Here is a 27500-nt window from a genome sequence, read left to right as displayed (position 1 = left end):
ATCTGTAAATCAATTTAGGAATTTCAGACTTCCTTGACTTTGTTATTTTGTTCTTAAGCACTGTCAGCAACTCTCTTTTCACATTTTAAACCCCTTCTTCTAAAGGGGGGAAAAAACACTGTAGGTTTCCCATTCCTACCCTAGCACTTTAGAATAGAAGCATATTTCTGAAAGATCCAATTAAATTTTTGAAGGATATTCTTATAATTGATTGTCACCTTTAATATAATAGTGCTTTTAAAACAAACAAAAGAGGAACATCCTAATGGGTTTTTTCTTAATTAGTTATAAAAGTATGTAAGTTCATGAAACTGTAATGAATTTATGTGGGTACATGAATAAAACTTGCACAAGATAGAATGGATGTATTATTTTCATCATATGAGTATATATCCTATCATACATCCTTTGTAATGCTGGAGAATAGATTTGGATAAATGTTTTTTTTCACTGCTCATGTAAGTGATAAAATATGTTATGGGAATTGAATGAAAAGTTTCATATCTATGGAGGCATTACCCAGAGTATATCTGTTTTTATTCTTGGAGCCCTGAAAAATCCCTTTCCTAAAAACAAATAAATAAAAAGCCTTTGGTGAAGTGTCAAGAATACTGAAGTGATGCTTCTTCTTTCTTTCCAGCAGTGTCCATCTTTATATTGTCACCTGGAAATAACTAAACTTGTACATTCTCTTTCTCTGGTGGTTTTGCCGTAGAACCTCCATTTGAGAAAATCTCATATTTTACTCCTAGTCTGCTTCCATTCATGACTCCTCAGAGACAATCTTAATTTTGCTCCTATTAGTTCCACTCCCCCACCCTTTTTGTTTAGGTTTTTGCAAGGCAATGGGGTTAAGTGGCTTGCCCAAGTTCACAGAGCTAGGTAATTATTTAGTGTCTGAGGCCAGATTTGAACTCCTGACTCCAGGGCCAGTGCTCTATCCACTGCATCACCTAGCCACCCCCACTCTCCTTTCTTAGATCCTTTTCATGTAGCTTTCTCCTTTAGACAATCAGGAACTCAACAAATATTTTAAAGGAATTATTATGTGTCATCCTATATTGGGAATATAAATAACAACATAACAACAGCAAAATATCTTCTGTTCTGATGGTGCTTATATTCTAGTAAAGATAAGATACAAATGGAAACTGAAAAGGAGGAGAGTTGGCTCTCTAGGGAGTATATTTCATAAAGGAGAAAGTCTTCAAAGAAAATACTTGGCTTGCCTGGATGTTCTTGTTGAATGAGGTATATGAAAAGTCATCTAATGAGATGGTGAGAGAAAGAAATAAGCATTTATATCTCACTTGCTACTTGCCACATTGTAAAAGCACATTGTATGTGCTTTTATAAATTGTATAATATTTGGATTCTACAATAATCCTGTAGGAAATGTTATTGTCATCTCAATTTTATAGTTGTAGAAACTGAGGCAAACAGTTTCCAGGTTAATTTATCTGTGAATAGATTTGATATCAGGACTCACTGGCTGCAGGTCCAAAGTGCTAGTTATTATATCACCAAATGTCTCAAGTAGTACAATTCCTTGATGGTGGGAACAATGTTTTTTTTTAATAAAATGTGTATTCTTAGCAACAATCTCAATGCTTGCTACTTATTAAGTCCCTAATGCTTTCTAAACTTTATATATTTATCTGTCTCTTAAAAAGGATGATAATTGGAGTGGCTAGATGGCACTTTGGTTAGAGAAGGACCTCAGTTCAAATCCAACCTCAGACATTTAATACTTCACTATGTGACCTTGGGCAAGTCACTTAACCCCACTGCCTTGCAAAAAATCCAAAAAAGAAAAAAAATAGGATGATAATTATCTGGTACTGAATATCTTCCTGTATCATTTCCTAGAGCTATATGGAAAATACACTTATATCTTTGATAATAACAATTTAAAATGATATATGCACAGAGAATTAAGATATTCAAAAATTCATTCTTTAAATTCAAGAAATAATCCAGAAGATCCCAACCTAGTTAGTCATTTAACTCTTCTGCTACTATACCTAGAATGAAAGAATAACATTTTCCAGTTAATTTTATTCCTATTTTTTCATCCACAGCCAATGACCTAGAGTTATTCTTATTTCCCTTCACAAAGGCAGATGCCTGGTAGACGTGGGAATGCCAGCATCCTAGGAGAAATCCCAAATGTCCTGTCCTTGTTAAAACTGCTAGCAAGTCTTTTCTCTAGACAATAATTTCCATTTGCTTCAACAAAATTGTAGTTCTCAACTTAACCATGGAATTTGACATTATGGTAAATGGCAGAACACTTGAGCATGAAAAGAAAATAAAAGTGTTTGAGGTTCATGTTTCAAACTTGGCACAGAGTTATGATATAGAAGTAATGGGAAATTTCAATTATCCAGACATCTGCTGGAGTTCCCTCTCTGCCAGAAGTACTTTAATAGACACTTCCGTCCAAGCTGACATTAATCTGTTAATATTTGGTCTTTGCATCTGGTCATTCCTTCAGTTCCAAATTTACTTGCGCATATTGCCTATCCTATATTTCTCCAAATTTTCTACAAAAATAACATAAGAAACCTTGTTAAATGCTTTGTTTGGTTATCAATTTTTCATGCATGCTTCATAATGCATTCACTAGAAAAAATAAATGAAATGCTATCAGACATTAATGAAACTGTTGGATTTCTTTTATCTTTTTAAATGCTCACAAACAATCTCCTTATACTATATCACAGGGGAACTTCTTATGCCAAGGTAATATAGTATGGCAGAAATCCCCTGGAGAACTCCTAAATTTTCCTTGAAAATCTCTTGAAAAATGCCACATAACCAATTTAGGAGCAAAGAAACAGTTTTCCAAAATAGGAGGTCTACAGGAATGGATTATTTCACTGAGGTTGGAGGAGAGTATGATCTGAGAGCAACAGCTGCATCTCAACCCAGGAAAATTTAGCAAGCCTCCCAGGGCCCCTAGACAAGTTACCAGTTAGTATTAACCCCTGTTTAAACAAACAGTTCTGAAGTAAGACAGAAATCCTTATAACCCAACATCCCAAAGATGGCCCATCCCTAATCAAGGTCACTAGTAAAGTCCCATCCTCACTGTGGTAACCACTGAGCTCTGATCCCTAGAAGAGTCCAGCAGTGAGAACACTAAACCTAAGACAATCCAAAAGCCAGGATATACCATATGAAGAAGCCTGCAGAAAATAATTGCCTTGAGAGCAAGCCAGAAGCAGGGTACCCATTGTTGGGGCAAGCAAATAGGGAGGTTTCTCCCTATTATAAACCACTTGAAAACCCCACTCAAGTACACATTAACCACAAGACCCCAAGGTCTAGTAAAAGCCAGAAGCAAGTCTCCAAATTATGGCATGAGCAACTTGGCACAGTGCAGGAGCAGAGTTCTACTTCTACATAATAGAAAAAAGTCACAACATAGAAAAATGAGCAAAAAACAAAATTTAAAAAAATCTTTGAACATAGAAAGCTACCATAATGACTGTGAAGATTAAGACAAAAATCAGACAATGTGGCCACATGATTTGGTGTTGAGGCCAAAATAATCATCTAGAAAACTCCAAATATTTCCTAAAACTAATAGAAGAAAAATTGGGAAAAGAAACAAAAGTTGGGTGAGTGAATAAAGAAAAAAAGGGCAGCAATGTGGTAAAAGAAACACAAAAAATGGTATATATATATACATATATATATATATATATATATATATATATATATATATATATATACACAAATGTACTAAGGATAAATAACCTCTTAAAAGTAGAATTTTGCATATGAAAAAGGAAGCACAAAAATTTCCTGAAGAAAAATATTCTTTAAAAAATGGAATTGGTCAAGTGAAAGCTGATGACCCTATGAGACAATCAGAATCAGTTAAAACAATTCAACAAAATGAAATAACATAATAGAAGAGATAATGTAATTTCTCATTGGGAAAAAAAAAACTGATCTGGAAATTGGATTCAATGAAATAATTTATTAATTATTCTGCTTCCTAAAAGTCAGGATTAAAATTTGCAAATCATAATAAAAAATTATCAAGGAAAACTGCCCTGATATCATAGACCCTTAGGGTAAATTAGAAATTGAAAGAATTCCCTAACATCTGCTGAAAAATATCTCATAAATAAAAACTCCCAAGAATATATTGCCAAATTCCAGTGTCCTCAAATCAAGGAGAAAAAAAGCAGTGAGAAAGAGACAATTCAAATACTGTGGAGCTACATTCATGATTAAATAGAATTAAACAATTTAGAAATTAAAGAACCAGAAGACTTATAATATATTACAGATGGCAAAAGATCTGGAATTTCAACCAAAAATCACTTATCCAGTAAAACTGAGTTCATCCTTCTTGGAGGGGGCAATGGATATTTAATGTAATTTAGAACTTTTAAGTATTCCTGATTTAAATGTCAAAGATGAATAAAAATAATAAATTCAAATAAAAAAATTAAAAGAAACATAAACAGGGAAACCAGAAAGAAGACAGAGTAAACACAAGAGATTTAAGAAGATCAATATGCTTATAATCTTACTTGGCAAGATGATATTTATAACTCTAGAGAATTCCTTTCATTGAGTCGGGGATTCACGGCAGAACCCTTGTGATCTCTCCAATGCCAGCACCATGTCTATCATGTCCTATAATGGAGGGGCTCTCACGGTCATGAAGGGGAAGAACTGTGTGGCCATTGTGGCAGACAGGCACTTTAAGCATCCAGGCCCAGATGGTAACCACCGACTTCCAGAAGATCTTCCTCATGGGGGCCTGCCTATATATCGACCTGGCGGGACTCGCCACCTACGTACGGACCGTAGCTCAGCACCTTAAATTTCGACTGAATTTGTATGAATTGAATGAGGGTCGACAGATCAAGCCTTATACACTCATGAGCATGGTAGCCAACCTCATCTATGAGAAAAGGTTTGGCTCCTACTACACTCAGCCAGTCATTGCTGGCTTGCACCCTAAGACCTTTAAGCCCTTTATTTGTTCCTTGGAACTCATCGGCTGCCCCATAGTGACTGATGATTTTGTACAAGGTCAGTGGCACCTGCTCGGAGCAGATGTATGGGAAGTGTGAATCCCTCTGGGAACCTAATATGGAACCTGAGCACCTCTTTGAAAAAATCTCTCAAGCCATGTTGAATGCTGTTGATTGGGATGCTGTTTCAGGAATGGGGGTGATTGTCCATATCATTGAGAAAGACAAGATCACCACCCGGACACTGAAGGCACGGATAGACTAACCTCTCACCTGTCTTCCTCTCCCAGACTCATTCATCTTTTTCTTAAAAAAATAAAAGTAATAGGATACCTTTAAAAAAAAAAAGAATTGCTTTCATTATAAAGGCAATTAGAAGGAATATCAATAGACAGAGCATATGGGTGTTAGTTAATCATGACTGCATGCTTTTCAAAGCAACCAAGTTAAAGAATTAATATAGAAATTGCAATTAGTGAAGAGAGAAGTGTTGATAAAATAGGATCTATTTTCTCACAAAGTGGAAGTGCAAAAGAATTTTTACAATAGAGGGGGAAATTCACATAGTGGTAGGCAATACTTGACCCTTATTCTTATCAGAGCTGAATCAAGGAAAGAGCTTAGAAATTTATTTTATCCTATAAGGGAATAACAAAATTCTTAATATTAAATGTCTTCTTTTTGGATCATAATGCAATAAAAATTACATTGAATAAGGGGCAGTGGAAAGATAGAATAAAAAGTGAATTGAAAGCTAAATAATATTGTTCTAAATAACAAGTATGTCAAAGAACAAGTCTAAAAATAATAACTGATTTTATTGAAGGAAATGACATCACTGAGATAAGATATCAACATTTTTGGAATGTGAGCAAAATAGTTCTTCTGAGAAATTCTATATTTCTAAATTCTCATATTAATAAAATACAGAAAGGGTCAAAACAACCAATTGGGCATTTAAATAAAAAGGAAAAAAAAGAAAAGTATAAGAAATTTTCCTTTTTGAAAAGCAAATAGGAAAATTTGAAAAATTCAAAGAAAAGATATTTAAAGCTGAAATAAAATCCATTGCAGTAGCAACACTATAAACTGGTTTATAAAAAGTTTTACGAAGACGAATGGTTAATTGATTTTGTTTATTTGTCTATTTATTTTCATCCATATGCATATGCATATTTTTACCTTAGAAAATTTCTTTCCATCCTCCCTTCCTACTCCCCCTCCTCTCAGTGGTGAATAGTCATGTTAGCATTGTCCATATATATTTTTGATAAACATGTTTCCAGATTAGTTATTTTTGGTATAAGTAATTAGAATTAAGGGAAAGAGATAAATAATAGAAAAATTTTCTAAACTGTTCAACAGCTTCAGAAGATTTTTTTATTTATGTATGTGCATTTGTGTGTGTTTTGTTTTGATTTGATTTCCTTCCTTTGGATGGGGATAACATTGTCCATAGAGAATCTAATACAGTTGTCCTAGCTCTGTGAACTACTGAGAGGAACTGCTTCAATCAAGGTTGTTCAACTCACAATGTTATTGTTGATATGCACATTATTCTCCTACTTCCTCTCCTTTCTCTCAGCATCATATTCCGAAGTCATTCCATGCTCCTCTAAAGCCCAACCATTAATGATTTCTTATAGAATTATATTCCATAACTAGTTTAGCCTTCCCCAATTGTTGGGCATCATCTCAATGTCCAATTCTTTTCCACTACAAGAGCTCCTATAAATATTTTGGAGCATGAAGGACTTTTCCCATTTTTTACAATTTCTTCTGCTTACAATCCTAGAATTGGAATTGCTGGATCAAAGGGTATGAACATTTTAAATGCTCTTTGGGCATAGTTCCATATTGCTCTCCAGAAAGGTTTAACCATTCACAACTGCATCAGGAATACATCAATGTCCCAATCCTCCCACAACCTCTTCATCATTGATTATTTTCCCTTTTTCTCATCTTGACCACCTTGATATTTGTCAGTTGATACCTCATTGTTGTTTTAATTTGCATTTCTATAATCAATAATGATTGGGAGCATTTTTTCATATGTTTATATACGTCTTTAATTCCATCATTTGAAAATTGCCTGTTCATATCCTTTGATCATTTATCAATTGAGGAATGATTTATAACCTTATAAATTTGATGCAATTCTCTATATATATTAGAAATTAGATCTTTATCAGAAGTCCTCATTGTGAAGATTGTTTCCCAGCTTTTGGCTTTCCTTATAATTATGGCAGTGTTAATTTTATTAATGCAAAATTGTTAAATTTAATGCCCTCAAAATCATTTATTTTGAAGTTTATAATGTGCTCTCATTCTCATTTGGCCATAAATTTAACCACTTTCCATGGATCTGATAGATAATTTCTTGTTCTATGAAATTAACTATGGTGTTAATCTTTATGTCTAAATGGTTAATTGATTTAAAAAATTATCAATGCTAATTACAAATAGAAAAAGTAAAAGAGGTGAATTAATCATCAATGATTTTTATCCAATTATATGTCAATAAATCTGACAATCTAAATGAATTATATGAACATTTATAGAAAACATAATGTACCCAGATTAGCAGAAGAAATAGAACATGGAAATAATCAAATCTTAGGAAAAATTTGCACAAGTCATAAATCAACTTCCTAAGAAAAAATCCTGAGGATCAAATGATTTCACACATGAATTCTATCAACTTTCTAAGGAATAATCCATTCCCATGCTACAATAACTATTTGAAAAAATATACAGAGAGAATAAACTAAGCAAACAATTGAAATAATAACTTTGGCAAAGCTGCATGATACAACATAAAAATACATAATTTATCAACTTTTGTACTTATCATCACCAAAATCTGTCAGTAAGATGTAGAAAAAGAAGTTCCATTTAAAATAATTGTAAATAAGATAAAACAATGCATTGTTGATACTATGGCAAAAGGAAAATCAACCTGTGCATAACCCTACTAAGGGCATATCCCTACTAAGTCTCTATCCCAGAGATTTAAAAAAAAAGGTGCTGGTGATACGGAAGAAACTATACAAAAGTACTTCAACCAGCTTTATTGAGATGTCTAAGAATTGGAAATTGTGGGGATTCTCATCCATTGGGAAATGACTGAATAGGTTGCAATAAATAATTGTAAAGCAATGTTGTTGTATTATATAAAATGATGAATGGATTTATATGAACTAATGCAAAGTAGAGTGAACAGAAATAGGAGACTGTTTTACACATAGCAATATAATAAGATGGGACATGTGTGAATGACTCTGCTATTCTCAACAATACAAAATTCCAAGAAAATCCCAAAGGACTCATGATGAAAAATTGTATTCACTTCTAGAGAAAGAACTGATAACATTTGAATACATATCAAAGCACTGTATTTTTCCCTTTCTTTTTTGTTTGACTCTTCTTGTACAACAGGACTACCAAAGAAATGTTTTTACATGGTTGCATCTGTATAACATATCAGTTTGCTTTCCATCTTAAGGAGTGAAGAAATGAGAAATGGCATTTGAAATACAAAACTTAAATATATCAAAGAATGCTAACAATCATTTTATATGTATTTTGGGGAAAATGGAATACTATTTTCAAAAAAAGAAAAAATTTTTAAAGTAGTTTATTGTAACATTTTAGCACAAAATCAAGTTTCAAGCTTCTTTACCTATGATTTGAAAATTCTATCATCCTTCCTTTTTTGTGAAAATCACATTTTCTGTTTTACAGTTCTGTGTCACCTCTCTTTTTGTCCTCTTCCTTTTTTTGGGGGGGGGAGGGGATAATAATAGACCAATTAGACCTGGAAGTACTTACATTCTTCCATGTAATAACACACATTCAATGAAACCAACTCCATATAGCTCTCATCTCTTTACTTTTCCACTTTACTTCTAGTACTTCAATATTACAAAAATTCTTCTGTTATTTTATTGGTATATATAGAAGTCATTCTTTCTATATTGGACTTTTCTCTGGGTCTAATAGTACAAACATTTTAGTTATTTTCTTTTCAAAATTTTTTTTATTTTATCTTTTATTTCCCCTCATTATATGTAAATACAATTCTTAACATTTCATTTTTTAAAGTTTTGAGTTTGAAATTATCTCTTTTCTTACCCCCCTCAGATTACCCCTACCCCACTTATAAAGCAAGCTATTTGATATAGGTTATAAATGTGTATTCATGCAAAATATATCCATAATAGTAACCTTATGAAAGAATACATAGAACTCCCTCCCCAAAAGAAGTCTTAAGAAAAACAAAGTTTAAAAAGTATATGCCAATCATTATTCAGATATCATTAGCTCTTTCCTTGGGATTGGATAACATTTTTATCATTAGTCTTTCACAATTGTCATAAGGAACAGTATTACTGAGAAAAGTTGTCATCCAGATGTGATCATCCTACAATGTTGCTGTTACTTTTAACATAATACATTTCACTTAGCAGCAACTCATGTAAGTCTTTCCAAGTTTTTCTGAGAGTATCCTATTCAATATTTCTTATAGCAGAATAGCATTTCACTATAATCATGTACAATTCTTTCAGCAATTTCCCTGTTGGACATCCCTTCAATTTTCAATTCCTTGTCATCATAAAGGGATTGCTATAAGTATTCTTGTACATATAGGCTCATTTCCTTTTTGTTTTTCATCTTTTGGAATATAGACCTAGTAACAACATTGTTAGGTCAAAGGGTAAGAATAATTTTGTAGGCCTCTAGGCAGAGTAGCAATTTGCTCTGCAGAATAGTTGAATCAATTCACAACTCCACCAACAGTGCAATAAAGTCTCATTTTCCCTACCTATCTCCTCTTCAACCTCATACATTTTCCTCTTCTTTCCAATTAGCTAATCCATATAAAGTAACACCTTGGAATTGTTTGAATTTGCATTTCTCTGATCTTAAGTGGGAACATTTTTTTAATATGTCTGGACAGAATTGCTAACCTCATATAAAAACTGTTCATTTATTTTGAAAATTTTTGTATTGAGGAATGGATCTTGATTTTATATATTTGACTCAATTCTCTGTGATTGAGAAAATTAAACCTTTATCAGAGGAACTTGGTTCAATTTTTTTCACATTACCTAACAGCATTTTTCCATCCTATTCTCTCCATCTCCAGTTATTCCATTCTTTCTCTCCTTTCACCCTGTCCCTCTACAAAAGCATTTGTTAATTAATATCCCCTTCCTTAATCATCCCTCCCATCCATTTTCCTACCTTTTCTTATCCCCTTCTCCTCCTAATTTCCTATAGGATAAGACAGATTTCTATGACAAATTGAATTTTCTCTCTGAGCCAATTCTGATGAGAGTAGGGTTCAGTCACTCCTACTCACCTCCCCCTCTTCATCCAAGCTAAATTTTTTTTCTTGTCTCTTTAATGTTAAATGTTTACTCCATTCAACTTGCCCCTTTCTCTTCTCTCAATACATTCTTCACTGATCCCTTAATTTTATTTTTATATCATCCTTTACAAGCAGCCAAAAATAAACAATTCTCAAATTGTGAAGCTATTGACAGGTGTACACAGGAATTAGTAGCTTCTACATTAAGTACTCATAAGGGCTTGCAATATGATATTCCAGAAGGGGAAAAGACTTTGAATTACAACCAAGAATAAAATTTGCAGCAAAACTGAACATACAATTTCATAGTAAATGATGATCATTCAATGAAATAGAGAACTTTCAAACTTTCCTGTTGAAATGGCCAGAGCTGAACAGAAAGTTTTATCTTCAAATACAGGATTCAGGTGATTTGTGGAGAGGGTGGATGGGAAGCTTAAAGTATGAGAGATTTAATGATATTGTAGTACTTGTATGATTGTTTGGGAAGATGATACTGATAACTCATTTTCCATTATTAAGGCAGTTAGAAGTTTATAAAGACAATTATAGGAGAGAATGGAATCTAAGGCATAATTTATTCCAAAGATAGTGTTATGGGTGAGAAAGCAATGCATTGTCAGAAAGGGAAAGGAGAGGAACAGTAGGGTGAGATACTTCATGTAAAAGAGACAAGAAAAATCTTTTGCCATGGAATGGTAAGGGAGAAGGTGAAGGGGAATAAGTGTGCCTTCATTCCCATTGCAAATGACTCAGATAGGAAAGAACATACACACTCAATAGGGTAAAGAAATCTATCTTACCCTAGAGGAAAAGGAGGAGAGGAAAGGGATGAGGGAAAATGGAGAGAGAAGTTGGTGTTTAGGTGATCAACGAGAGGAAATTCATGGGAGAGGGCAAACAGATTCAACATACTACTTTAGAGGGATAGGATGAAAGGAGAGAAAAAATCGAATAAATGGGTGGGGAGAAATAGAATGGAAGAAAATGCAGCTATCAATAACAACTGTGGGAAAAATATTGAAGCAATTTCTTTAATGGACTCATGATAAAGACTGTGATACATCCCCAACACAGTTAATGGTGTCTTAATGAATATTGAAGTACACTTTTGTTTTTCTCTCACTTAATCTTTCTTAAGAGTTCTCTTTCTTTGTGGTGAGAGACTTATGTTTCCTTTTAAAAGAAGGCTACTATAGTAATGTGAATTAAATTTTTAAAAATTTTTAAAAGAATAATACATAGACTTCCAGCCAAGATGGCGGAGAGAAGACAGGCACAGTTCTAAAGTCTCCTGATCTCTTCCCCATCTATCACACGAAACAAACCTCTTAAAAGAAATCCAACCCACAAAACCCAGAAAGAAAAGCCAGGAGAAAGAACATCTACCTCAGGATCTGTCTCCTGCAGCAGCTTTGGCTGAATTCGGGCAGGTGAGTCTGGGCTCAGAGGGAGGATCAGCCCTGGATCAGCCAGATTAACAGCTGAATTGGAACCAGGAGCCTGAGGGCTGGAGAGCAGGACCTACTGGATCAGCAGTGGGGCTGGAGGATAGGGGCTTGGGTCCGCAGGGAAGCAGAGGTACTGGTGTTGGTGCTATCCCCCTGAAGCTTGGGGACCAGGCTGTGGGAAGATTTCTAGTGCAGGAGAGCTGGACACCATCCCTAGTCTCCTCAGGTCTGAAAAACTCTGAGTGCACACTTGCATTGCACAGAGGCCTCTTCCCAAACAAATGCAAACTACTTCTGCCTCAGGCCCAGGTGTGTGAGCACAAGAACCACACCAGCTGAGGAATGACCTCAGGCCAGGTTGAAGCCCACCATTGGTTGAAAGCAAAAGAATTCAATAGTTCCAATTCCTCCCTTCCAGCAAAGGGAGAAGGCCTCTCAACCAAGGTCAGAGACAATACAGAGAGGGTAGCCAGCACCTCCTACTGGCCAGACAGAGAAACTGCACTCAGTAAAGCCTTTAGCAATCCCAAGCCCAGGTGAACCAGCCCCCCGCCCCCAACTCAAGGTCTTAGCATAATGAAGAAGGATCTGCAGAAAGGTCGATCCATACAAAAATTGCTGGAAGGGAAAGACAGACCTGGAACCTCTGAGGAGAATACAATTTGCTCTCCAGCACAGAAAGACTTCCTTGAAGAAATAAGCAAGGAGCTTAAAAATTTGGGAGAGACAATTAATATCTTGCAACAAGAAAACAAAACCTTAGAAAGTATAATTGGACAAACACAAAAGGAGAATAAATCTCTCAGATCATCAATTGGACAATTACAAAATGAGAATAAATCTCTCAGATCATCAATTGGACCAATACAAAATGAGAATAATTCTCTCAGATAATCAAATGAGCAAATGAAAAGAGAAATTAATTCTCTCAAAACCTCAATTGGTCAAATGGAAAGCTCTTTCAAAAGTAGAATTGACCAATAGGAAAAGGAACAGCAAAAGGTTAATGAAGAAAATTCCTCCCCCCAAAAAAAGAATGAAGTCTACAGAAACTAAAGACTCCATGAGACAGCAAGAGTCAGTTAAACAAAATGAAAAAATAGAAAAAATAGAAGCAAATGTAAAATACCTCATCAACAAAACCACTGACCTTGAGAATAGATCAAAGAGGGGCAACCTGAAAATTATAGGACTTCCTAAAAACATTGAAGAGAACAAAAGGCTGGATTAATATTCCAGGATCTAGTGATGGAAAACTGCCCTGATATCATGGAATCAGAGGGCAAAGTACTTATTGAAAGAGTACAACGATCCCGACAAGAAAAAGATCCTAAAATGAAAACACCAAAGCATATTGTGGCCATACTCAAGAACTATCAAATAAAAGAGAAAATCGTGCAAGCAGCCAGAAAGAAACAATTTAAATATAGAGGAGCCACAGTAAGGATCACGCAGGACCTGGCTGCATCAACTTTAAGGGATCGAAGGGCCTGGAATGAGATATTTGAAGAGCATGGGAGATTGGAATGCATCCAAGAATCTACTTTCCTGCAAAGCTGAGCCTTCTCTTCCAGGGAAAAAAGATGGATATTTAACTAAATGGAAGAATTCCAAAAATTTCTGAGGAAAAGACCAGAGCTAAACAGAAAATTTGGACATCAAACAGGAGGTTCAAGAGACACATAAAAAGGTAAAAAAAAGGGGGGAGTAAAAGGAAAAAAAATGCAATCCAGTAAGTTGAAATTGGCTATATCACAGTGTGGGGGAAAAAAAGATTCTCATAAACCTTGAGAAATGTAACTCTAACAGAGAGAATACACCTAGCCAGAAATGATGGACATTCATGTCCTATCCATGAGACTAGTATCTAATGGGATCTAACTGGCTTTAACCCCACTTGGGAGAAAGACTCTAATAACTCTCAGGAATTTTGACTCTATTCGATAGAATATACAAAACTAGAAGGGACAGACACTCAGAATTTTCTATGAGTTAGAATGACCTAAAAACCACTACCTACCTAAAAAGGGGGACAGGAAAGAGACGGGAGGTGGGAGGGTATTGAATGGGGTCAATCTCATTACACTAAGAGGTACAAAAAACCTATGGTAATAGTGGGGAAGAAGGGAGCAGAGGACAAACACCTGAATCTTCTTCTCATCAGACTTGGCTTAAAGTCAACCTACACATACTCAGTTAACTTATAAAACATCTAACCTTTCAAGTATTAAAAGGGGAAAAGGGGACAGAGAAAAGGAATGGGAGTGGGGGAAATAAGGGGAAATAACAAAAGGAAGGGAAGGGAAAAGGGAAAAAGGGAAAGGAGAAAGAAAGGGGAGGGTGTGATATAGGAGGGCAAACACACTGAAGGGGGTGGTTTTCAGAAAGAAAAGACTGGGGAATATGGAAAAAGGGGGGAAAGGGGGAAATATAAAAACAGAGGGAAGATAGCATGGAGGGCAATAAGGAATTAGTAATCATAACCTTGAATGTGAATGGTATGAACTCTCCCTTAAAACGTAAGCAAATATCAGAGTTGATTAAAAACCAGAATCCTACAATATGCTACTTACAAGAAACTCATTTGAAGCAGAGAGATACATATAGAGTAAAGGTAAAAGGTTGGAGCAAAATATATTTTGCTTCAGCTGAAGTAAAAAAAGCAGGGTTAGCAATCCTTATCTCAGACAAAGTAGCAGCAAAAATAGATAGCATTAAGAAAGATAAGGAAGGAAACTTAATCCTCCTAAAAGGTACCATAGACAATAAAGTCATTTCAATATTGAATATATATGCACCCAGTGGGACAGCACACAAATTATTAGAGGAGAAGCTGAAAGAACTACAGGAAGACATAGACAGCAAAACTCAACTAGTGGGAGAGCTCAACCTCACACTATCAGATCTGGATAACTCGAATCATAAAATGAACAAGAAAGAAATTAGGGAGGTAAATAGATTGTTAGAAAAATTAGATATGGTAGACTTATGGAGGAAACTGAAAGGGAATAGAAATGAATATACCTTTTTCTCTGCAGTACATGGAACTTATACAAAAATTGACCATGTACTAGGACATACAAACCTAATGATAAAATGCAGAAAGGCAGAAATAGTGAATACATCTTTCTCAGATCACAATGCAATAAAAGTCATATGCAATACTGGTCCAAGGAGATATAGACCCAGAACAAATTGGAAACTGAATAACCTCATTTTAAAAAAATGAGTCGACCAAAAAACAAATTATAAAAAGAATTAACCATTTTATCCTAGATAATGATAATAATGAAACAACATACCAAAATCTATGGGATTCATTCAAAGCAACACTCATGGGATATATTATAGCTCTAAATTCTTATATGAATAAATTGGAGAAAGAGGAAATCAATGAACTAAAAACGCAACTAAAAAAATTAGAGAAGAACAAATAAAAAATCCACAATTAAATACCAAATTAGAAATTCTAAAAATTAAAGGAGAAATTAATAAAATTGAAAGCATAGAAACTATTGAATTAATAAATAAAACCAAAAGTTGGTATTATGAAAAAACAATAAAACTGATAAACCTCTGGTCAATTTGATTAAAAAAAGAAAGAAGAAAACCAAATTGCTAGTATTATAAATGAAAAAGGTGAACTCACCACCAATGAGGAGGAAATTGAAGTAATAATTTGAAATTATTTGGCCCAACTCTATGCCAGTAAATTTGATAATCTAAGTGAAATGGACGAATATTTACAAAAATATAATTTGCACAGGTTAAATGAATAAGAGATTCTATACCTAAACAACCCTATCTCAGAAAAAGAAATTCAACAAGCCATTACTAAACTCCCTAAAAAAATCTCCAGGGCCTGATGGATTCACAAGTGAATTCTACCAAACATTTAAGGAACAATTGTTTCCAATCCTATATAAACTCTTTGGAAAAATAGGGAAAGATGGAATTCTGCCTACCTCTTTCTATGAAACCAATATGGTACTGTTACGTAAAGCAGGAAGAGTTAAAACAGAGAAAGAATATTATAGATCTATGTCCCTGATGAATATAGATGCAAAAATCCTAAATAAAATCTTAGCAAAATGATTACAACTAGTCATCACTAGGATAATACATTATGATCAAGTAGGATTTATTCCAGGAATGTAGCATTGGTTCAATATTAGGAAAACTTTTAGTATACTCAATTATATCAGCAACAAACCTATCAGGAATAATATGATCATATAAATAGAGGCTGAGCAAACTTTTGACAAAATACAGCATCCATTCCTATTAAAAACACTAGAGAGTGTAGGAATAAATGGACTGTTCATTAAAATAATAAGCATTATCTATCTTAAGCCATCAACAGGCATTATATTCAATGGGGAGAGGCTAGAGCCATTCCCAGTAAGATCAAGGGTGAAACAAGGGTGCCGATTATCACCACTACTATTCAGTATTGTATTAGAAATGTTAGCATTAGCAATTAGAGAAGAGAAAGAAATTAAAGGAATTAGAATTGGGAAGGAAGAGAGAAAACTCTCACTGTTCCCAGATGACATGATGGTCTACCTAGAGAATCCCAAGAAATCATCCAAAAAAACTACTGGAAACAATTGGTAATTTTAGCAAAGTTGCAGGTTATAAAATAAACCCTCATAAATCCTCAACTAGTCTATATACATCTAGCAAGAAACAGCAGGAAGAGCTAGAAAGAGAACTCCCATTCAAAGTCACCTCAGACAGTATAAAATACTTGGGAGTCTATTTGCCAAGACAGACTCAGAATCTTTTTTGAAAACAATTATAAAACACTTCTCACACAAATTAAATCAGATTTAATTAACTGGTCAAATATCAACTGCTCATGGATAGGTAGAGCTAATATAATAAAAAAGACAATTCTACCAAAACTAAACTATCTGTTTAGTGCCTTACCAATCAAAATTCCAAAAAAATTACTTTAAAGAGTAAGAAAAAATTGTAAGTAAATTCATATGGAGAAATAAAATGTCAAGAATTGCCAGGAGCTTAATGAAAAAAAAATGCAAAAGAAGGTGGCTTAGCCTTACCCCATCTAAAATTATATTGTAAAGCATCAGTCATCAAAACTAAAGAAATAGAATGGTGGACCAGTGGAATACACTAGGTGTAAAAGCAGGAGATGATTATATTAATCTGCTCTTTGATAAACCCAAAGAGTCTGGCCATTGGGATAAAAATTCCCTCATTGATAAAAATTGCTGGGATAATTGGAAGTTAGTATGGAAGAAACTTAGATTAGACCAACACCTCACACCCTTTACCAAGAAAAGATCCAAATGGTTACAGGACATAGACATAAAAAACAATACTCTAAGCAAATTAGAAGATCAAGGACTAGTCTACCTGTCAGATCTATGGAAAGAGGAACAGTTTATGTCTAAGGAAGAGTTGGAGAACATCACCAAAAACCAATTAGATGATTTCGATTACATTAAATTAAAAAGCTTTTGCATAGATAAAACCAATGTAAGCAAGATAAAAAGAAAGGTAGTAAATTGGGAAACAATCCTTACAACTAATGATTCTTACAAAGGACTCATTTCTTAAATATACAGAGAACTGAGTCATATTTTTAAAACAAAAAGCCATTCCCCAATTGACAAATGGTCAAACGATATGCAAAGGCAATTTACAGATGAGGAGATCAAAGTAATCCATAGCCATATGAAAAAAATGCTCTAAATCAGGAATTATAGAGAAATGCAAATTAAAGCTTCTCTGAGGTATCACCTCACACCTCTCAGTTTGGTCAGAATGACCAGGAAGGATAATGATCATTGTTGGAAGGGATGTGGGAAATCTGGGACACTATTACACTGTTGGTGGAGCTGTGAACTCATCCAACCCTTCTGGAGAGCTATTTGGAACTATGCCAAAGGGCAACAAAAATGTGCATACCCTTTGAACCAGTAATACCACTCCTGGGTCTATACCCTATAGAGATGAGGAAAAAGGGTAAAAACATTACTTGTACAACAATATTTATAGCAGCCCTGTTTGTGGTGGCAAAGAATCAGAAATCAAGTAAACGTCCTTCATATGGGGAATGGCTTAGCAAACTGTTGTATATGTATGTCATGGAACACCATTGTTCTATTAAAAACCAGGAGGGATGGGATTTCAGGGAAACCTGGAGGGATTTGCATGAACCTATGCTGAGTGAGATGAGCAGAACCAGAAAAACACTGTACACCCTAACAGCAACACGGGAGTGATGTTCAACTTTGAAGGACTTGCTCATTCCATCAGTGCAACAATCGGGAACAATTTTGGGCTTTCTGCAAAGGAGAGTACCATCTGTATCCAGAGAAGGAGCTGTGGAGTTTGAACAAAGTGCAAGGACTATTCCCTTTAATTTAGAAAAGAAACCAGATATCTGATTGTCTGATCTTGTTACCTCTTAGACTTCTCTTTAAGGATAAGATTTCTCTCTCATCATACCCAATTTGGATCAAGGTATAACATGGAAACAAAGTAAACAATGACAGAGTGCTTTCTGTGGGGTGGGGGAGGGAAGCAAGACTGGAGGGAAATTGTAAAACTCAAATAATATCTTTAATAAAAATAAATTTAAAACCTTAAAAAAACTGAAAAAAAGAATAATACTTCAAATCAATTTATGGATTGACATAGGCAATAAAATGTCAATGTGAGGCATTTCTCCAGCTAAAACAGATTAGGAGGTCAGCAGGAAAAGTTTATAACACAAGGTTCAGACCAGAGTGTAGGAAGCTATAACAGCAAAGTAGTGGGTCTGAGACTGTAACGGAGTCAGACAAATCATCAGAAAGAGCGTACAAGGTGCCCCTGTCTAACAGTGGGTGTTCGGTACTGATTGGTAACTCTATTACTGAGAGAAAATGACTGGTTACAGTTTCATGGTGATAAGGAGTGCAAGGAGCAAGGAGTGATGGGGCAAGGCAAGAGTCTTGGTTATAGTTCCAAGGTAAAGAGGTGCAATGGTATTTTGTGCTACAGGAAAACAAGGGACCTTACCACATTTCCATAGCCAAGAGATGCAGCATTGGTGCTCCAGGATGCAGGAGAACAGGGGCATTTGCTGAGTTAAAACCACCAAACAGACCAGGAAAGCAGTGAACATAATTCTCTCAATATTATCCAATTTAGCAGCACCACAAAATTGCAACAACTAGAACTTGCTTTAAAAATATTGAATTCAGTGAGTGATATAAGCAGGACAAGAAAAAGAGTGAACACATAAGTAGTAATACTGTGAGATTATCAACTATCATGTAAGAACCTTCTCTCAGCAGTTCAGTGATCAAGAACAATTCTGAAAGCATTGTTAAAGAAAATATCATCCACATACAGAGAAGAAACTATGAATTCTGTATGCAGAACAAAACATATTATGATTGCTTTTTAAAACTTATGTTTTTCTTTCTCATTTTCCGTCTTAGTTCTAATTCTTCTTTCACAGTATGACTTCTATGGAAATATGTTCAACATGATTATACAACATGATTATCAACTTATTAGAGTATTTCCTGCCATGGAGAAGGGGGAGGGAAAATAAGATAGTAGAAAAGTGTAGAACTCAAAATATTAGAAAAGAATGAATGTTTAAATCTATATTTGTATGCATTTTGGATGAATAAACAAATAAATAAGTGAATGAGTAAATGAACAATAAATAAATGAATGAATAAATCAAATGTAAAAAATTGACCATTTAAATTTAGGTTTGAGAGAGATGCACTGAAAAAGTGGGAAGGAAAAAAATAATAGGGAAAATTTCTCACCTAAAAATATGCACAAGAAAGAGATCTATAATAGATACTGGAATGGTTTGCAGCCAATGTTTGAATCACACTCTCATTGGAATTGATGAAAGAGAGAAGACATATACATGTATATATCTTCTCTCTTTGATATATATATATATATATATATGTGTGTATGTTTGTATATATGCATAATATGCATATATAGATGTATACACATATATACAAATGTGTATGTTTATATGTGTGTGTATGTATCTGAACATTCAATTGGATAGAAACCTTTGATTAAATATGGACTTGAGAGGGAATTTAAATAAAAGATCTAAGGAAAGATAATAAAAGAGAGTTTTGATTGAGGTTGGCAGTAGTCAGAAGCAAAATCTACTTTTGAGTAGGGTAAAGTGAGAAAGAGAGAAAGGGAGAGAAAAGGATAAATAGTAGAAAATAAAATGGAGGACAATGTGAAATTAATTATAATTACTGTGAAAATGAAGGGTATGAACACATAGATAAAAATACAAATGGAGAGCAGAATGGATTAGAAACTAGACTCCAAGAATATTTTATGTATTTTATGTACAAAAGACACACTTAAATTTAAATAAACATGGAGATAAAGATCAAAGTTTGAAGCAGAATCTGTTGTGCTCCATCTGAAGTAAAAAAGAAAGGGGTAGCAAAGATGATCTCAAAGAAAGCAAAAGCAGAAATAAATTTAATCAAAAGAGATAATCAGGGGAAATTGCAGTTTGCTAAAAGACAACAAAATGTTTTTATTTTTTAATAAAGTAAGTTTTTTGTAATACAGATCCTACTTCTCAATTTAAATGGTACTGGATCAAATTTATAAAAAAAAGATCCTTTCATCAACTGATAAATGATCAAGGAAAATGAAAAAGCAGTTTTTATTTTTTGGATTTTTTTAATTTAAGGGGCAATGGGGTTAAATGACTTGCCCAAGGTCACACAGGCAATCATTAAGTGTCTGAGGCCGGATTTGAACTCATGTCTTTCTGACTCCAGGGCCGGTGCTCTATCCACTGTGCCACCTAGCTGCCCTGTGCCACCTACCTGCCCGAAAAAGCAGTTTTTGAAAGAAGAAATGAAATTAAACCGTAGTCATATGGAAAAAGACTCCAATTCACTAATGATTAAAGAATGACAAAATACCTAGCTATGTGGCCTTGGGCAAGCCACTTAACCCCATTTGCCTTGCAAAAACCTGAAAAAACCCAGAATGACAAAATAAAACAAACATGAGGTATCATTCCATACCTGTCAGAAATGACAAATGCTGATGGGATGTCAGAATATAATAAACTATCCGTGGAAGTGTGAATTGTTCTAGTTTTTCTAGAGACCAATTTGAAACTATGCCCAAAGGATTATGAAACTGTTTATACCCTTTTACCTAAAAATAGCACTAGGTCTACACCCCAAAGGGATCAAAGAAAAAGAAAGAAAGTGATCTGTGAACACAAATATGTATATCAGCTTTTTCTGTGCTAAGTAAAGAATTGAAAATTGAGGGGATGCTCATTAATTGTGGAATGACTGAACAAGTTGCTGCTCATGATTATCACGGAAAAATATTGTGCTGTAAGAAATGACAAAGGGAGTGTTTTCAGAAAAAAAGGGCAAAACAAATGAACTGATACAAAATTAAATGAGAATTGGGAATTTTTTTTGTACTATGAGATCAATACTGTAGAGATGATCAACTGTGAAAAACTAGCTACTCTTATCAAGACAATGATCCAAGAAAATTTCAAAGAACTCATGATGAAAAAATGCTATTCACCTTAAGAGGAAGTGTTGAACTCTGAGTGAAAATTGAAATCTAATTTTCATTACTGAGTACCATTAGGATGCCTTTTCTTATATGTATATATTACCTAGCTTTCTTTAAATTAGTTTTAACTTCTCCTGCTTTTCTCTGTCTTTTCTGACAGTAGTACTTATATCCATCCATCATCCTTTTTCATAAGATTGTATTGTAACCTACTTTCCTTCTTTTGCTATCTCTTTCCATTTCACAAGTATAGCAGTTCTTTGCTGACAATGACACTTTGTGGTTTCACTTGGTCTCTATGTAATTGTAATTAAAATACATGGATAGGGGCAGCTAGGTGGCGCAGTGGATAAAACACCAGCCCTGGAGTCAGAATTACCTGGGTTCAAATCCAGTCTCAGACACTTAATAATTACCTAGTTGTGTGGACTTGGGCAAGCCACTTAACCCCATTTGCCTTACAAAAACCTAAAAAAAATATACATGGATTAAGCTTCAGGATAAAATTATGCAGTCCAGAACCAAGGTATTTTCTATTGTCTTTAAGTTTCTAAATACACAGCATCACTGTAAATATCCCATTCTCTCCATCACCACATTGTTATAAACCCTCATTATCCTGTACTTAAATTTGTACAAGAGTCCATTGTTTGGACTTCCTGTGTTAAATCTGAGAACACTTCAATCCAAGCTCTACTTAGCCATCAAAGTAATCTTCCAAAATGTCTGATTTGACTAGGTAACCCCCCAAACTCAAAAACCCACAGTACCTCTTAATAACCTTTAGGGAAAATTGTAAAATCTTCTATTATTCTTTTAAAACCTTTCATACTTTTGTCTCTTCCTTCCTTTCCAGTATTCCAAGTCTTTAACCCCCTCTTCATACTTTATGGTCAGTAACATTTGTTCCAAAAATATGGCACTGAATTTCAAAATCAGACTATCCTCCATATCTAGAATTTTCTTCTCTCTCACCTTTTCCACTGGACTTCCTTCAGAACTCAGATCAAAATCCCACTTTTTCAGAATATTTTTCTCTATTTCCTCAATTGTTGGTGTCTTCCCTCTGAGAGCACCTTCTATTTCCACTGTTTATACCATAAAGTTTGTATGCATACTATCTTCTCTATGAAGATTTCTCTTTGCAGTTAGGCACATTTCTGCCACTAGCATTTAGCACAGAATGTGATTCTAAATTCCCAATAAATGGTTATTGACTGAATTCACAAAACCCTACTTCCAAAAGAACAAATCTCCCTTTTTTTCTGAGGATGCCTTGCCAAGAGGCTGGACACCTTCTGACAAAAAGTTTCAACCAGTCCAGCACATGAAATAAACAAACAGGGGGAAAGCTAGGTGGCTAAGTGAATGGAGCACCTGACTTAGATTCAGGAGGACCTGAGTTCAAATATGACCTTAAAATTAGCTGCATGACCCTTGGGAACGTCCCTTAAACCTACTTTTTGCAAAACCCAAAAAAGAAAAAAGTGAACAAACGAAATATTTATGACAGTCTTCCTGTCTCTTTCTGTGACAATGGTGACTGAGAATTTGGCAGAGAGCATTAATGATACAATAGTTTTTAGACTGTCAGTAAAAAGTCATTTGACGAATATATTCTAAATATGAAGTGCTTGTTTCATGATTATTGTATGTACTTACTGCAGGAGGAATTGGATCACATTGATCTTGACACAGCTCCTGGAAATAAAATCAGAGGAAAGGACAACTAAATGAAACATAGCACCCAGGTACTCCTTAGAGTTGAAGTGAAAGAATGGTAAAGAATATTTTGTTTTGCATCTTAAAATGATGAGAAGCATCGCTTAGTTATTGTACATTGAAATTTTCATAAGAATTTGAAAACAAGTCCTGCAGGTAATTACAATTTATGACCCAATATTAATTATTGAAAATTAAGTAATAGAAAACCTATGAAGAACATGCTATTGCCCTCCACATTAAAATTGCATAAATTCTGGTGCATGGTGACTTTACATAAACTGTGGGGGGGAAATGTGAAATTGGTATAAAATATATGAGAAACCACAGTTATGTATGAAGTGAGAAATGCAAAAAGATAGATAGATACATACATACATACATATAGTTGGAGGGGGGGGTTCAGTTGGTTTACACTGGTTCAACAGAAACAATAGCTAATTTTATATTAGGTTCCACAAACTGGTTGTTAAAATGGTAATTGTAATCAGAGTTCTCTCTAAGGTGGATGCCTGGGCAATTCCCTAATTTGGAAAACAGAAATTTACATTTCTTACTCTTTACTAATGTTCTTCTGAGGAAAAGCATTTTCTAAGCACCCATAGTACTGTTCTTTATTTCCATAGATGAAAAAAAATTGACAGAATTATGCTTGAAATATTTATTTATCCATTTCTTAAAACTCATTCTACCATTGCTGAAATGTTACATTTTAATACCCTTGTTTTTGTTATTTCAGTAAACAAAAATATAATATAAAGTAAAAAAATTGACAAACAACCACAGCGTAACAAGCTGTCATCTGTTTCCCAAAATTCCTCCAAGATATTATGAGTACACTGGTGTTCCCTGAATGGCGAATCAAATAGGAAGCTGGAACACAATGAACCAATAAAAAAAGAGATTTAAGGGTTATCCTATCTCACATTTTGGAAGCCATAGAATTAGAAGAAAAAAAGTTAAATAGGTAGAATAAGTTTTGGTTCTACATATGTTTCAACAATGACTACTCTGGTTATGTGGCTGCTTTTGCTCCATAAGGATACATTTGCTTACTGTGAGTAATATAGCATATAGCATAATCCAGTTTTACATATCAATTTTTTGTTCTTATTTAAGTATTAAATGAATGTTATATTAAGCTACCTTTCAGGATATCTTTTTGAATGCTTAAAACTTTCATTATGGCTAAGAATAGCTTGTTAATTTATTTGAATCTCATTGAAACTGGATAGATATGTGGTACAAAAGTTTTATGCTTCTGTAATATGAACATATTATCAAAAAAAAACGCCAAAAAGGTGATCATAAAATAAAGATTAGACTAGATTAAAAGACAGGAAAATCCTTCTATTGATATGAGTTATATTTCAGCCAACTGTTTAATCTAGCCAGATATTGTCTCATTAAATTCAATGTTCTAACTATACTTAAAGTCTATAGAACAGTCTTTCTAACTTTGTATCTCCACGAATCTGTTTATGTGTCTGCATTACATGTTCAATATGTCAGACATTGTAAACTTAACATGATAAATTTGAGTTCATTATGTTCCCCACATCATTTCCTGTTTCCAATTTACCTCTTCCTGTCAAATGTAACATTGTTTTCTCAGTCTCTCAGTTTTGTCCCTGGGCATTATCTTAGAATCTTCACTCTCCTTCACCTCTCATATTCAAGTAGATGTCAACTTTTGCTTCTTTTTTTAATTGATATTTTATTTTTCCAAATACACATTATGGAAGCTTTTCAACATTCATCCATATGTATATGTATATTTTTAAGCTACATAAATTCCTTTCCCCCTCCCTTCCCATCCCCCTCCCCTCAGTGTCAAACAGTCTTGTGAATATTGCACAACATTTGTGTAAAGCATGTTTACAGATTAATCATTTTTGGTTTGATAAATTAAGATTCAGGGAAAGAAATACATAAGAGAAATCTTTTTTACAGTGAATGCAGTTTATAGCAGATACTGAAGAGTTTTTATTGTTGCTGTTTTGTTTTTTCTTCCTCTGAATGGGGATGGCATTGTCCATAGTCAACCAAATAGGACTGATTGAGCTGTCTGAACTGCTGAGAGGAGCTGCAGCTAAGAAAGTTGATCAAGTCACAATGTCTTTTACTAATATGTAGAATTCTATCTTCATTCTGCTTCTTTTGCTCAGCATCAGATCTTGTAATTCATTCTATGAGGCTCTAGAGTTCGATCATTTATAGAACAATATTATTCCATATCATTCATGAACCATAACTTGTTTAACCATTCCCCAATTTCCAATTCTTTTCCACTACAAAAAGAACTGCAATGAATATTTTGGACCATGTGGAACTTTTCCCATATTTTTATAATCTCTTCTGAGTATAGGCCTAGAATTTGAATTGTTGGATCAAAGGGTATGATCAGTTTTATTCCTCTTTGGACAGTTCCATATTGCTCTCCAGAATGGTTGAATCAGTTTACAACTCCACCAACAATGTGTTAATGTCCCAATCCTCTCCCAATCTCTCCAACATTAATCATTTTACCTTTTTCTCATCTTGGCAAATCTGATAGGTGTGAGGCAATACCTCATAGTTGTTTTAATTTTAATTTCTCTGATATTGGTGGGATCTGTAGTTTTAGTGTCTGTGCAGAGGTTTATTTAATGTTTTATGGGGAAAAACTACTGAAGCATGCTAGAATCATGTCACCATTTTGACTCCACTCCAGAAGTTCCCAAATTTTGCTTCTTTTAACTTCACAATATCTTTCATATTGGTCCTATTCTCTTCACTTAACAATTAAATTCAGTGTTTCATTTTCTTTTAGCAGGGTTTCACTGCTCTAGTCAATACCATATTTATCCTTAAGACTCCTTTACCAAAAGTCCACTTTCTTCCAGCTTAATCAAGACTCAAAGGACTCATGCCACATTTCTCCCTATTTCCACCTAGATCTTCATCTTATCCTTGAAGAAAAGAGCCATTACAACATATCAGTCTTCTAATGCCATAGGGGGACAGTGTGCTGATCCATAATACCCCTTTTTGCTTGCCTGATCTCTAATTTCCCTATGAAGAACTATTCCAGTTTCCTGGTGCTACAGTGAAAGGAGAGGGTGTTATTAAAGACACTTTGCAGAAGCCCTAAACTTTACCTTTCTGTAGAAGGCCCCGCAATTTTTCTTTCTATAGATGCCTTCCACTTTTTCCTTCTGGCCTACAGTTCCTGTGGGAATGAAACCTATCACATCAATCTCCTGCCACTGAAGAGGGGAAGGGAATCCATTCAATGAAGTTTCCACCTTGCTCTTCAGCCTTAGAAAAGCTAAAATGTTCCTTGGTCAAATAACTTCTCCCTTATCTTAACCTTTCAAACCTATGTAAGGACTCCTCAAGACAAAATCCTATTGACATTGTAAATTTATCTAAATTTTTTTTATGATTAATAAAATTGATTCTTAGCCATATTGTATCCATCTTAGTGATTCTGAACTACTGTAAACCATCATTTAAATGTCATTTCTTCCAGTGCTTAATCTTTCATAGGTATTCCCTCAATTCTTTTTTTTAGGTTTTTTCAAGGAAAATGGGGTTAAGTGGCTTGCCCAAGGCCACACAGCTAGGTAATTATTAAGTGCCTGAGACTAGATTTGAACCCAGGTACTCCTGACTCCAGGGCTGGTGCTTTACCCACTGTGCCACACCACCTAGCTACCCCGTATTCCCTCAATTCAATGACCCCCTTCAATATCCCAATTCAAAGTCCCACTCCTTCTTCTGTGCCTTCTGAGATGATTGCTCTATAAGCAACAAATTTATTTTACTTCTTTTTTCCTTTCCCATTATTTCCATCTTCTTGCTCCCACTGAGACTCTCTGTAAGTGATATAGTGTGCTTTGCTTCCTTTCCTGACATTGATTGAACTTCACATATCCTCCTGACTCAACTAATTGGAATGTGCTTTGGTTCCCAGGGTTCCTTCCAGGTTCTCTGATATTGGTGGGATCTGTAGCCTTAGTGTCTACCAACAATAACATCTCTTCCTATTGTTCTATGGCACCCTTCCTTTCACAATATATTGAGAATTTGCTCTCAGTATTTCTCACCTCCTCAACTTCTTTCTTATGCAGTGGAACGTGAAAATATTTATAGATGCTCTAACTCCATCTCTCTAACTCTTCAATTTTGTAATTCCCCACAACCTATTACAACATACTATCTCAATCACACCTAAAGATGGTCCTAACCTTATACTTGCAATCACCTATAAATGCACCACTCCAATTTTCATGAGCTCTAAAATTCCCTTAACATAACAAGCTATTGGCATTCCACTTGTCCTTCAACCTTGCAAAGCCAAATCCACATCCATCCACAGTACATTCA

General features: G+C 34.5%; 1 pseudogene; it reads left to right on the top strand.

Moving 5' to 3' along the window:
• The first annotated feature begins 4645 nt into the window (after positions 1-4645).
• Positions 4646-5323, top strand: LOC141502183 (proteasome subunit beta type-3 pseudogene; annotated as a pseudogene).
• Positions 5324-27500: the final 22177 nt, after the last annotated feature.

This window comes from Macrotis lagotis, chromosome X (assembly GCF_037893015.1).
Source record: "Macrotis lagotis isolate mMagLag1 chromosome X, bilby.v1.9.chrom.fasta, whole genome shotgun sequence".
Lineage (NCBI taxonomy): Eukaryota > Metazoa > Chordata > Mammalia > Peramelemorphia > Peramelidae > Macrotis > Macrotis lagotis.
This window is presented reverse-complemented; position numbering and strand designations above follow the sequence as displayed.